The sequence below is a fragment of the Myotis lucifugus genome, unplaced genomic scaffold (assembly GCF_000147115.1).
Source record: "Myotis lucifugus unplaced genomic scaffold, Myoluc2.0 scaffold_143, whole genome shotgun sequence".
Lineage (NCBI taxonomy): Eukaryota > Metazoa > Chordata > Mammalia > Chiroptera > Vespertilionidae > Myotis > Myotis lucifugus.
Window position 1 is genome coordinate 578358 of NW_005871191.1, and position 11220 is coordinate 589577.

General features: G+C 38.2%; 1 protein-coding gene across 1 annotated transcript in view; it reads right to left on the bottom strand.

The window, feature by feature from the left end:
• LUZP2 (leucine zipper protein 2) overlaps positions 1-11220 on the bottom strand; it is a 296852-nt gene that overhangs the window by 112295 nt on the left and 173337 nt on the right. The gene's annotated exons all lie outside the window — the stretch shown is intronic.

The window sequence follows — 11220 nt, forward strand, 5'->3', positions numbered from 1 at the left end:
TGCGGATAGATGGCTAGATGTGCTGGCAGAATTTAAAACTTGCTTACTAATCAGGCTTCCATCAGGAAACAGATGGGGCAATCAAAATAAGATGATTTTGTGTAGATTTAATTGAGGGAATATTTGTCAAGATGTAAGGAGTGTGAAGGAAACCGTAAGAGGTAGTTCAGTCGTTTGAAGCTGTAACAACTTCAAGAATGAAGGGAGGGGGAGGGAAGGGAATAGACATAAATGCAAGAGAAGAAAGTTAAGTAGAGAAGCACACCTTCAGAGGAGCTGTTTGACCACATGCCTTTAGAGAAAGAGACTGCTCTTGTGGTAAAACTGACTGATGAGAGATTATGATTCATTATTGCTAGACAATGAATTCAGCTTGCTGTAGAAAGGAAACATAAAGATGTATACCTAGTGGCCTCAGGTTAGATATTCATTAGTCAGTTATTAAAAACTTACTATGTGCCATGCACTCCATTAGAAACCAGGAATAAATACAGAACAAAGAGGTACTTGCCCTTCCCCACCTTAGACAAGTGTGATGGTAACTTGCAATATGAGAAGTGTGGAGCAGTAGCAGAATACAGTGGGGCTATTGATCTACCTCTGACAGAGTATAGGGATGAAGCAAAGCCTTCCACAAATATTGAGCAATAATGATCCAGATATGAAGATAATACTTTGCCTTATTTGAGCAAGAGCATTAAAAAAAAGACAAAGATACGATGAGAAGGCATTTCAATAAGACATGGAGCACATCTTATAAGAAAAAAAAATTGGACATAAAAGGAGTTTCCAGGTTGAACAAGACATTGTCATTTAGTCATAGTGAATAAAGGTGTACACCAGGCAGTTAGTGAAAAAGAAGAAACTATCTAAAAAAGCAATTACAGTTTTTACTTTTATATATAGCCATGAACTCAGAGGGTTGTTTTTTGTTTGTTTGTTTTCTTTTCTTTTTATATCTATTGCCTGAAACATAGTCATGTGGCCCTAACTAACTACAAAAGAAGTCGGGAGGCTAGTAAATGTAGTTCCTAGCTGAATAGGTTTAAACTTACAGCTAAAACTCATTTGTTCTATTACCAATGGAAGACTGAGAAAATGGACATTGGTGAACATATGGCTGTTTCCACCACACTACCTTATACTCAATTAAACTAGTGACCAGGGGATGCAGTGAGTATCAGACAACTGATAAGTGGTATCTATGTATATAAAAAGCAGTAATATGCAAATGAGGTTGAGACTCTGTAAGGGTCACGACCAGCTCAGGAGGAGGGGCTGGGCATGAGCCTGAGAGAACAACACAGAGGGGCGCCTGCTCCTAGTCTCTGATGAAGCTGGAGGCAGGCCCCCAGCAGACACACACACACACACACACACACACACACACACACACACACACACGGGTCGCCTGTTCCAAGCCTCTGCGGCACGGCTGGGGGCAGGCCCCCCAGTGGACACACACACACTCACCCACACACACCTCCGCCACACACCTCCGCGGCCAGACTGCGGCTTAGGCCCGCTACCCGTGCCATCAGTAGGACGTCCCCTGAGGGCTCCCAGACTGTGAGAGGGGGCAGGCTGGGCTGAGGGACCCCCCCCCCAGTGCATGAATTTCATGCACCAGGCCTCTAGTATATGTATAAAACAAACAACATAAAATTTGTGCTATTAAATCTAAAAAATGTATGAAGTGCATGGACCTTTTGAGATTGTCTATAAGAACTACTTTCAGGTATACAGATTAAGAAATAAAACTTACCTCAGCAAACTATGTCTCAGTGGTCAAATATTCAACAATTACTGAATGAGAGAGCTATTTTTTTTCTTTTTCTTACATTAAAATACACACTAGCACAGCTGTTTTGATAAGAAATCATTGTTCCTCAAACTTGAAAAATACTAGAATCTAATTTGGAAATGCAATATCGATTGGTAAATGAGATTTTTAATCCTTTTTTTATCTCTTAAAAATCACATTAGGTTTGCTTTTTCAAGTTAGACCCAGCAACTACATATATCAGGTAAGTTTGAATTGTGAGGCAAAGTGATAAAATTCTGTTAGTTTTGCTTAGCAGTTCTCCACTACGTTAACAAAGGCATCATCTTATCTCAAAGAGGAGAAATCCATGGGAATATGACTGGTGTAACATCCAACATGACAAAAACAGCTTTCTGAAGAATGCAAAAAAATAGGTTTATGTTCTCACAGCTGTGGCAAGAATAGTGGGTTTACACAATGGTCACATGCATGTGATATTTAGAAAGACAAGAAGCAGTTCGCTGGTCAGTTTCACATTTGTTTCAAAGTCTATAGTCATGAGAGGAGGTAGAATGAGAAAAGAACCTTGAAAGGAAAGGGAAAACTGAGTGCCTTCCCCACTCTCTCCCAGCTCTATGAAATGAAGCAATTGGGAAAGTCTATAAGATTGATTTTTCCTCACCTCTCCCCTCCATTTGGAATGTGTTCTGCTTGACATTTGGATTGTTCGGACTAAGTGAAATCATGCATATAAAAGGGCTTGCCACCCAGAAATGCAATTACACATGTAACCTGCAAGCAAGCCACAGGAGTAGCAGTGACAGTGGAAGTTTTTATTCCTTCTTTGGTGAAATATTTTTACACACACACACACACACACACACAGACACACACACACACATAAAGCTCACAAGTACTTACTGAGTATCTACTATGTGATAGGCAATGGCAATGATAGTTGTGATTCAGGAGGAAGATGAGGGGGAGCAAGAGGTGGAGGAGGAGGAGGGAGAGGAAAGAAAGTCATGACAGTTATACAGCAGTGGGCCAGGAGCACATATGCTTCAGAGCAGAGATTCCCAAATCTTGTTTCTTAACATTCCATGTTCCTTATTTTTCTGTGCCTATAAAATTATTTAAGTCCCTGTTACACTATTGCTATGCCCATCAGTTGCTTTGGCTATCTAGGACTCAATCCTGACAGCCCCTGCAAAATTAATATTGAGAAATTATCTCTCACTCATAGTACATAGCAGACTTCTTAATCAGTTGTCCTGCTCTATCTTGGCCAATTAGAGTACACGAGTCCCAAGACAGGCTGTGGTGTATCCTCTCCACAGGTACCCTCAGAGCTTTCTTTTCAGGGCTACAAAAGCTACTCTTGAAGATTTCCCTTCACAGCCCTCCAGGGTTGCCAAGTCTACAGCTTCCCCATCCTCTCTGTGAACACCTCATCTGAATAATAGGATCTCTTTTACTTAAATGTAAGAAATGCAGATGGCCAAGCCTCAAGTCACACGTACTGGGGCTGAATTTCTAAACAGCTTTCAGATATCTATATATAAAGAAGTTCTCTAAATGATCTTTACGGCTCAGCCAGCACATGGCCATTGCACAGCATCGGTGAACCCCTTGTTCAGAGCCCTGTTATTCTCAGTGCAGTGCAGACACCTGCTGGACTGGCATCCCTTGGGAACTTGTTATAAATGCAGATTCCAGGCACTGCTCTAAAGCAGAATCTGCATTTTTACAGGATCCCTAGGTGCTGCCCATGTACATTAAAATTTCAGAAGCATGGAAGAAGAGTCTAGCTTTGAAAAGGTTCCTAGTAAGGAAGAAATTATAAGGAGGGTTCTTAATGTATTTTAAAATTTTCTATGAAATAGTAACTCATTTGAAATTTCCTAATATTAGTTTTAAGTTATTAATATTATCATGATGACCTGGATGGTGTGGCTCAGTGGTTGAGCATCAATCTATGAACCAGGAGGTCAGGGTTCAATTCTTGGTCAGGGCACATGCTCAGGTTGTGGGCTCAATCCCCAGTGTGGGGCATGCAAGAGACAGCTGACCAATGAATCTCTCTCACCATTGATTCTCTCTCACCATTGATGTGTCTATCTCTTACTCCCTCTCCCCTCTTCTCCAAAATCCTGTCTTACCTTGGTATTTTTATTTAAGTAAAATATGGAGCTTTTTGGTGTACTTCTTTGTTTGTTTAGAATCATTTCCTAAGCAAATATTTATTTGCCTATAGCATTGCATATTGACATCCTAATTTTACCACTGAAGCCCATGACGATTATATGATGACAATAGTTTCCACTTGTTAAGAGCTAAATGTTTAAATATATGCTAAATGTCTCACAGGCATTGTTTTTTCATTTACAAAATTAACAGTATTCTGAAGTACATATAAAATAATGTTTACAAAAGACTTGAGTAAGAAATCAAACCTTTCCCTTTAGTTGAACCATGGCAGAGAACACCAGATAATTTTCAATGGGAGAGTGGAAACAGTGGCCCAGATGCAGCCAGGGGCATAAGTCACACAATTTCAAGTGAGAATTATTCCTTAAATTGTTCACAGTGTTGGCATCTAGCCAACATTCTGCAGCAGGAAATTAAAACTTGGCAGAATTAATGGATTGCAACACAAAATAAAACAAACTTTAAGGTAGATCCTAATCTCCAATAAAACAGCAGTCCTGGCTTACATCTGAAAGGCTGAGTAAAAATTCTGTATCCTTGCAAAGTAGAAATTTCACTGATGCAGTTGTATCTGTTATCAGAAGTTTTCAGATTTATTTTCCTGTGTATTATGCTTTGGCCAGATCAATCAGATTGGCAGCTTCTTATAACATGTACTTACAGCATTGATTTGCAAATAAGCTGGACTGAAATTGGATTCACCACAATCAAATTTAACTACTTTTTTCACAAAAATAAACAACTAACAATCTTTTTACTTGCACAGGAACTTTTGAAGCATCAACCTTCTTTCTATATTTGTTGTCTTAATCATGAATCGATAGCGATAAATTCTAATCCTTTCATTCCTTTCAAAAGCAATCCGTCAATGAAACATTTAGTGACTATTGCCCTCATCTGCCCCCTTACAATACTTTATTCTAAAACTAAAGGTCCGGTGCACTAATTCATGCACCAGTGGGGTCCCTCGGCCTGGCCTGAGGGATCGGTCTGAAACCGGCACTCCAACATCCCTCAAGGGGTCCCGGATTGTGAGAGGGCACAAGATTGGCCGAGGGACCCCACTGGTGCATGATCAGGCTGGGGAGGGATGCGGGAGGTTGGCCAGCCAGGGAGGGACAATGTGAGGGCTCTAGGGCATGTCTGGCCCATCTCACTCAGTCCCAATTGGCCAGACCCAAACAGCAAGCTAACCTACTGGTCGGAGCATCTGCCCCCTGGTGGTCAGTGCACGTCATAGCTACTGGTTGACTGGTCAACTGTCTGGCCCCTGGTGGTCAATGCACATCATAGAGAGGGGTTGAGCGGCCTTAGCATATCATTAGCATATTACACTTTGATTGGTTGAATGGCTGACCAGATGACTGGACACTTAGCATATTGGGCTTTTATTATATAGGATGCTTATTTCAATATATTTTTATTGCAGTTATTTTGTATAATTTTGGTATTTATTATTGTATCATATGTTATACTGGAAATATTACCTATTCTATAATATTATGTTCTTTACATTCTTCATGGTCAGAGGTTGTTTTGTATAATTGAAATTTAATAATATGCATATCCCCTAGGAATATAGCACAATGTTGAACAAGACTGGGAATTAAGTAATATGTTTATTCTAAAAAAGAATATTCAGACAAATAAGTCTTATATATGCAATTAAATCAGTAATATTAGAGTACTTCTATAGACAGATTTATACCTAATAAAACATTCCCTCCTTGCCTGTTCAAAAAAAATCTGAAGCTGTTTACTTGGAATATACAAAATGTCATTGATGATGAAGTGGTTGATTAGTATTACCCCAAAATTCATGTTTGCCTGGAACCTCAGAATGTGACTTTATTTGGAAATAGGGTTTTTGCACATGTAATTAGATAAAACCAGGTTAGAATGGGCCTAAATTCAATGACTGGTATCTGTATAAGACAAAGGGAGGACATACAAAGATAGAAACACACAGAGAAGGCCATATGAAGTTGTAAGCAGAGGTTCTTGACGACCCAAAGAACGTCAGTCATTGCTAGGAGACACCAGAAAGTAGGAAGATGCTAAAAAGGACTATTCCCTAGAACAGGGGTGGGCAAACTTTTTGACTCGAGGGCCACAATGGGTTCTTAAACTGGACCGGAGGGCCGGAACAAAAGCATGGATGGAGTGTTTGTGTGAACTAATATAAATTCAAAGTAAACATCATTACATAAAAAGGTACGGTCTTTTTCTCTTTTTAGTTTTATTCATTTCAAATGGGCCGAATCCGGCCAGCGGGCCGTAGTTTGCCCACGGCTGCCCTAGAAGGTTCAGAGGGTGTATGGCCCTATGACACTGATTTTAGACTTCTAGCTTTTAAAACTGAGAGTGCATGTCTGTTGTTTAAAGCTACCCAGTTTGTAGTACTACCGTATTACAGTAGCCCAAGCACCTAGTACAGATGGGTTATAGTAAACTTTAAATACTGAATACACAATTAAGCAGAATAACTAGTTGACAATACCTTCTCTAAACAATCATGTAAAAAGGCAAATTAGCAGAAATAAAGTGAAAAGATTGTAATGGAATTAATTATTTAAAAACCTCTCAGGCATGTCCTGGGCTCAGTATATATTTGACTCAAATTCGTATACCTATTCATCTGCAGGCAGGCGTGAGAATCCATTTTCAGAATGATGACCCTGAAGCACTCTATTACATTAGGAAATATCCCATCATCTCCACTTGAGTGTGTTTATTGAGGCAAGATGAAATAATTTATTTTAGAAAGATTTATAGCCACAAGAGTTGAACCAAAATGGGGTTTCCTCTTAAAACTTACTAGATTTTTTTTTCTAGATTGGATGTTATTAACTTTATTACTTTTTCATTTTAGTCATGAGTTCCCTCTCATTTGAAAAATATACATATGCACCTATACTGTTTTTTTTTTCTGTTATCATATATTTTCAGGATGGCCAGAGATTACCTAATAGTGATCGTTTTATCTTGCAGGGTCCCTAAGCATCCCCATTGTAGAGAAAATAGCAAATTAGGTAAATCAGCTTCAAAGTTCAAATTTGGAGGTAGTATTATATCCACTGTTATTTAAGACATTCAATTCATTGGTGCTAAGAATAGACTTAAGCCGAAACCGGTTTGGCTCAGTGGATAGAGCGTCGGCCTGCGGACTGAAGGGTCCCGGGTTCGATTCCAGTCAAGGGCATGTACCTGGGTTGTGGGCACATCCCCAGTAGGAGATGTGCAGGAGGCAGCTAATCGATGTTTCTCTCTCATCGATGTTTCTAACTCTCTATCTCTCTCCCTTCCTCTCTGTAAAAAATCAATAAAATATATTTTTTTAAAAAAAGAATAGACTTAAGTGTGGTCTTAATTTACTCTCACTCTATACAGAGTCCTGGCCCTGTGATTGTTTGGTAAAAAATGTGAGTGATGGCCCTGGCCAGTGTGGCTCAGGTGGTTGGAGCATCATCCTGTGCACCGAAGGATCCCGGGTTCAATCCAGGGTCAGAGCATAGAAGGCAACTGATTGATGTTTCTCTCTCACATCAATGTTTCTCTCTCTTCTTCTCCCTTCCCCTCTCTCTAAAATCAATAAATAAAAACAAATAAACAAGCAAAAAGATATACTTGGGTGAGGATTTTTGAAAAAGTGAATGATAATATTCTAGAGAAGGTAGGATTCTAACCTCAAAGATTCAGCATTAGTTGAGAAAATAATTCAGAGAAAAGCATAGTTAAAATCACATAAAAGTAGGCAAGGTGCGCTGTGTACACACTAGATATTATAACAACCACACATGCACAACAGAATGCTCTATTAGTGTTCCTTACCACATGTTTTTTTAACTACTACAGAACCCTCAATGATGACCTGTCATATACTAAAGCTGGTTACTATGGACTCTAACTCTTTTTTATTCCTAAAAAATGTTGTTAATACAAAGGCCACCAAATTTTAGACAATGTTTTCATAATGTGTAAGTTTTTTAGTACTAATCCCACATTTTCAAGAAAAAAAATAAAGCAAACACATTAGAAATAAAATATAGCCTCTATATTTCTAAAGTTCCGTAGCAGCTCCTGAGCAGGCATGACAGGTTTTGCTAATCAGACATGATCCCTGCAATACATAGATTCAGAAACTAGTGATTAGATGTTACCCATTGTCTTATGCACAAGGAATAGGGCTGTGGGAAATCAGATGAGGTCATCAAGCTGGTGCACAGCTTCCTGAACTTGGCAGAGACAACCAGCCCTGGGTATGTTTACGGTGTTCCTATACCGCAGCCTACAAGCTGTATAATCAGCTCGCCTAACAATTTTGTGAAATCCCTATGTGGCTTCATAACTCCTTTTCTTATCAGAGGATTTTTTTTTTTTGCCACAACTGAGAATAGTAACTGGCACATTGCCCCTAAAAACCCATGTTCTTTTCCTCAGATGCCTGGATATGTGTCAATGGTTATTAGAACTATTTGGAAATCCATAGTTTGGGCAGTGACTTGACCTATGGCAAGGTTTTTTCTCCCAGGCACTTACAACAACAGCAATAAAACAAAACATAAAAATTATATGAGCCATGCAAAGAACAGATGAGCAAAAGAACTGAGAGATAAGAAAGAAAGAAAAACTGAGCCATGAAATTGTGAGAAGGAAAGCCTGCCACTGAGAGGCAGTAGGTTTGACAAATTTCTGACTTCCATCACTGGGCAGAGTGGGGCCCATGTGTTTCTGACTTTATTATTTTTTAGTATGATTCCTTATTTTATCCTTAACTTGAACTATCTTGAATTAGTCTCAGGAAAATAATCAATCATAAGAATCTATACTAAAACAAGAGAATGGAGATGGCCCCTAAAGTTACCTTCCTTCCTCCCTCCCTCCCTCCGTCCTTCCCTCCCTCCCTCCCTTCCTTCCTTCCTTCCTTCCTTCCATCCATACTTCCTTACTTACTTCCTTCCTTCCTTCCTTCCTTCCTTCCTTCCTTTTCCCTTTGATCACTATCTGGTCACTAATTTCATATAAACTATTTCAATATTAATCTACATCAAGTATAGCCAACTATGTATTCCTTTATAAAGTCCTAAACATTATCACACACATTGTAATAAGGGGTTTCCTTTCCTCTTTCATTCTCCTTGTTCTTTCACATTTGTGATTTTAGGTTTGAAAGGGTTCTGCCTCACAATCTTGAGTCGCAAGCTCCCATGTAGCCTGATACAGGTATACCTGCATGGATGGAAAAAACAAATTGCTTTCTGCCCTACATAACACTTGCTTGAAAAAACAAAAAAACAAAAATGGTATGCCGCTGCCTGCTTGGCTCCGCGAAGGAGCATCAACCTATGAACCAAGAGTTCACCAGTTCGATTCCCAGTCACGGCAATAATACTCTCTCATCCTTGTTGTTTCTATCTCTCTCTACCTTTCCCTTCCTCTCTGAAATTCTTAAAACTATTTATTTTTTAAAAGTATGAATATATTTTCTCCTCCAAGGACATCTTAAATTTAAAAAACTAAATCCCTAAGTGCTAATGTAAAGTGCATTTTTATAGTTGTCTTCACATATAGAAAAAATTCTCATTATTCTTTAGTAATTTTTTTAAAATCCTTTCTTCTTTAGGGACTTACTGATAATTTCACTTAGAATTAGTCAGAGGACTTCAAGCTTCTCCCCAAAATCTCTTTATACCACTATTGTCACCCTCATCTTTTATATTTTGTCAATTTACATTTTTTATTTTTTTTACTTCTGAACTAAAAGTTCAGACAGTGTCTATATAGTTTTACTATGTTTACCATTTAATTGATAATATATGCTCACCATTAGGTTTTTCTTATTTTTTAGAAAGAAAACTTTTCTGGTTATCAATTTTCATCTTGCAAATTTCAATATTATGAAAGTGAGCTGTAATAAATTTAATTACAAAAAATGTACATGCATTAGACATTAGTTTTGCAGAATTGTATTTCTTTTATAATTATTCTAGCCTACACACTTAGAAAATTAATATTATACTATAAATTATCTCTCAGTAACAAAATATTTTGTTTGTCCTCATATGTATTTGTTATGAGTAAGTTACTGTTTGATTTTGAAAGTGCTCTTCCTTAGCTGAATGCTAGATTTCTTAAAAATTATCTAAGATTAAAAGTTAACTGATGAGACATATAGAGATGTAATTAACCCACAATCTCTCATTATCACACAACTGGGTTTATGCTTTATGTGAGTGTATATGTGTGCATATGTACTTTTTCCCCCCTATTTTAATACTGTCTTTGACATTGTTTTAAATGTTCTTCTTTTCTTAAATGACCTATGGAAAGTTACTGACTTGAATAATCTAGCCCTCTCACAGAGCTTTCACTGGGCACCAGCAAACAAGAAATCATCCAGTATACCTAGTATTCTGGTAATTTATCTGCTGATATTTCCCACTATAAACAAGAAATCCACAAAGGAGCTTGAAAAATTAGATTTTAGGGAAATCATTATCAAGTCCACCCCATCACACTTTCTTAAGGAAACTCAAGAAAAATCATAGTGCTGGAAGCTATCCATTGTCAAACACTATCATGAAAGTGCAACAAGGAACTCAGAAGGCTGATGAACCTTGAGATTTAGCAAGGCTAAAAACTATGCACTGATTGTTCTGTTGAGATAATGGTGGCTCGAGCAATTTCCTGACCTAATAGTCTCAAAGTAAATCTTCACTAATATTTACTGACCTTTAAGATAGTCTGTCTGCTACTGGATTGCCTGCCTAACTGAGGGCAAGATGTGTATTCTAAAATTGAATAAAAGCTAACGGGGCCAGGGCTTCAGGGAGCCTCTCCACTAGAGAAAGGTTTCTACCTGGCCCCCATGCCTTCTAAATTCATGTTTCTTGTCTAGTGCATTTGTTTGTGTGCAGCCCCTTTTCCAGATCCTGAACCTGAGCTGCAAATTGATACGGCATTCACATCATAGGAAAGATATGAAAATCCAATAGAATCACCAGAAAATCACTTAAAATTTTTTTGCTTTCCTTTCTTCTTTTCAGTCCTTGCAAATCTGTTAAACCATTTTAATGTCACTGAGTGCTGGTGCTGAATGCTGACATCAGGCATTTATAAAGTCTATTGTTTAACACTGACATCAGGTGGAAGGTATTTAGGAATAATGCTTTTAAATTACTCAAAAAATTAAAGAAAGGAAGGAAGAATAGAAGAAAGGGAAGAAAATTAGTAAATGCTAAAGT